This window comes from Arachis hypogaea, chromosome 19, assembly GCF_003086295.3.
Source record: "Arachis hypogaea cultivar Tifrunner chromosome 19, arahy.Tifrunner.gnm2.J5K5, whole genome shotgun sequence".
NCBI lineage: Eukaryota > Viridiplantae > Streptophyta > Magnoliopsida > Fabales > Fabaceae > Arachis > Arachis hypogaea.
The window spans coordinates 57,207,757-57,211,124 of record NC_092054.1 but is presented as its reverse complement, the minus strand read 5'-3'; the positions used below and the strand labels follow the sequence as shown (position 1 = coordinate 57,211,124).

The 3,368-nt window shown below is 42.5% G+C and overlaps 1 non-coding gene across 1 annotated transcript; it reads right to left on the bottom strand.

The window, feature by feature from the left end:
• Nucleotides 1-554: 554 nt before the first annotated feature.
• LOC112781117 (small nucleolar RNA R71) lies at nt 555-662 on the bottom strand. Its single transcript, XR_003191911.1, has one exon. It is a non-coding gene; the product is annotated as a small nucleolar RNA R71 (small nucleolar RNA).
• Between the last annotated feature and the right edge of the window lie 2,706 nt (nt 663-3,368).

Sequence of the window (3,368 nt, the reverse complement as noted above, 5' to 3'; positions counted from 1 at the left end):
TGTGCCTTCTTCTTTGTCATATGAGCAGGAGCAAGGATAAGAACATTCTTGTGGAAGCAGATCCAGAACCTGAAAGGACTCTGAAGAGAAAATTAAGAGAAGCTAAATTACAACAATCCAGAGAAAACCTTTCAGAAAATTTCGAACAGGAAGAGGAGATGGCAGCCGAAAATAATAATAATGTAAGGAAGATGCTTGGTGACTTTACTGCACCTAATTCTAATTTACATGGAAGAAGCATCTCCATTCCTGCCATTGGAGCAAACAACTTTGAGCTGAAACCTCAATTAGTTTCTCTGATGCAGCAGAACTGCAAGTTTCATGGACTTCCATCTGAAGATCCTTTTCAGTTCTTAACTGAATTCTTGCAGATATGTGATACTGTTAAGACTAATGGAGTAGATCCTGAAATCTACAGGCTCATGCTTTTCCCTTTTGCTGTAAGAGACAGAGCTAGATTGTGGTTGGATTCTCAACCCAAAGACAGCCTGAACTCTTGGGATAAGCTGGTCACGACTTTCTTAGCCAAGTACTTTCCTCCTCAAAAGCTGAGCAAGCTTAGAGCTGATGTTCAAACCTTCAGACAGAAAGAAGGTGAATCCTTCTATGAAGCTTGGGAAAGATACAAACAGTTGACCAAAAAGTTTCCTTCTGACATGCTTTCAGAATGGACCATCCTGGATATATTCTATGATGGTTTATCTGAGCTATCAAAGATGTCACTGGACACTTCTGCAGGTGGATCCATTCACCTAAAGAAAACGCCTACAGAAGCTCAAGAACTCATTGACATGGTTGCTAATAACCAGTTCATGTACACTTCTGAAAGGAATCCTATGAATAATGAGACGCCTATGAAGAAGGGAGTTCTTGAAGTTGATACTCTGAATGCCATATTGGCTCAGAATAAAATATTGACTCAGCAAGTCAATATGATCTCTCAAAGTCTGAATGGAATGCAAGCTGCATCCAACAGTACTCAAGAGGCTTCTTCTGAAGAAGAAGCCTATGATCCTGAGAACCCTGCAATAGCAGAGGTAAATTACTTAGGTGAACCTTATGGAAACACCTATAACTCAACATGGAGAAATCATCCAAATTTCTCATGGAAGGATCAAAAGCCCCAACAAGGCTTTAATAATGGTGGAAGAAACAGGTTTAGCAATAGCAAGCCTTTTCCATCATCAACTCAGCAACAGACAGAGAACTCTGAACAAAATACCTCTAATTTAGCAAACTTAGTCTCTGATCTGTCCAAGGCCACTGTAAGTTTCATGAATGAAACAAGGTCTTCCATTAGAAATTTAGAAGCACAAGTGGGCCAGCTGAGTAAAAGGATCACTGAAATCCCTCCTAGTACTCTCCCAAGCAATACAGAAGAGAATCCAAAAGGAGAGTGCAAGGCCATTGACATAAGCACCATGGCCGAACCTGTGAGGAGATGAGAGGACGTGAATCCCAAGGGGGAAGACCTCCTGGGACGTCCAGTGATCAATAAGGAGCTTCCCTCTGAGGAACCAAAGGACTCTGAGGCTCATCTAGAGACCATAGAGATTCCATTGAACCTCCTTATGCCCTTCATGAGCTCTGATGAGTATTCCTCTTCTGAAGAGAATGAGGATGTTACTGAAGAGCAAACTGCCAAGTTTCTTGGTGCAATCATGAAGCTGAATGCCAAATTATTTGGCATTGATACATGGGAAGTTGAACTTCCCTTGTTCATCAATGAACTAAGTGATCTGGATCAACTGACATTGCCTCAGAAGAGACAGGATCCTGGAAAGTTCATATTACCTTGTACCATAGGCACCATGATCTTTAAGGCTCTGTGTGACCTTGGTTCAGGGATAAACCTCATGCCCCTTTCTGTAATAGAGAAACTGGGAATCTATGGGGTGCAAGCTGCTAAAATCTCACTAGAGATGGCAGACAGCTCAAGAAAACAGGCTTATGGACAAAGTAGAGGACGTGTTAGTAAAGGTTGAAGGCCTTTACATCCCTGCTGATTTCATAGTCCTGGATACTGGAAAGGAAGAGGATGAATCCATCATCCTAGGAAGACCTTTCCTGGCCACAACAAGAGCTGTGATTGATGTTGACAGAGGTGAAATATTCCTTCAATGGAATGAGAACTCCCTTGTGTTTAAAACTCAAGGATCTCCCTCTACAACCATGGAGAGGAAGCAGAAAAAGCTTCTCTCCAAGCAGAGTCAACCAGAGCCCCCAGAGTCAAACTCTAAGTTTGGTGTTGGGAGGCCACAACCAAACTCTAAGTTTGGTGTTGAACTCCCATATCCAAACTCTAAGTTTGGTGTTGGAGAGTCTCAACAAAGCTCTGCACATCTGTGAGGCTCCATGAGAGCCCACTGTCAAGCTATTGACATTAAAGAAGCGCTTGTTGGGAGGCAACCCAATGTCTATCTAATTCTTATTTTTATTGTTTTTCATGTTTTCTTAGGTTCATGATCATGTGGAGTCACAAAATAAATATAAAAAGTGAAAACGGAGTCAAAAATAGCAGAAGAAAAATCACACCCTGGAGGAGCATCTGTCTGGCGTTCAAACGCCAGAACAGAGCATGGTTCTGGCGCTGAACGCCCAGAACAAGCATGGTTCTGGCGTTCAACGCCAGAAATGGTAGCAAATGGGCGTTGAACGCCCAAAATGGGCACCAACCTAGCGCTGAACGCCCAGAGTTGTGTGCAAGGGCATTTTGCATGCCTAAATTGGTGCAGGGATGTAAATGCCTTGACACCTCAGGATCTGTGGACACCACAGGATCATCTCAGGATCAGTGAATCCCTCACCCACCTCACCCTCTCTCTCTCCATTCATGACCATCCCTTCTGTTCTCCATTCACCACTCACATCCATACACAGATCCCTCCATCTCCTCCATATCTTCTTATTCTTCTATTCTTTCTTCTTTTGCTCGAGGGCGAGCAACATTCTATGTTTGGTGTGGTAAAAGCATAGATTTTTTGTTTTTTCCATAACCATTGATGGCACCTAAGGCCAGAGAAACCTCTAGAAAGAGGAAAGGGAAGACAAAAGCTTCCATCAAGGGTCTATAGCTCAGTGGTAGAACATTTGACTGCAAATCAAGAGATCCCTGAGATACCTCAGGGGATTCATTTTTTTCCACACAATTATTGGAAGCAACTAAGGGTGGAACATCAAGAGCACTCCATCATCCTTCATGAAATCAGAGAAGATCTAAAAAGCAATGAAGGAGGAGCAACAAAGGCAAGGAAGAGACATGGAAGAGCTCAAAAACATCATTGAAACGCCATCATCACTAAGGTGGATTCATCCCTTGCTCTTATTTCTTCTGTTTTTTTTTTCGTTTTCTATGTTATGGTGCTTAT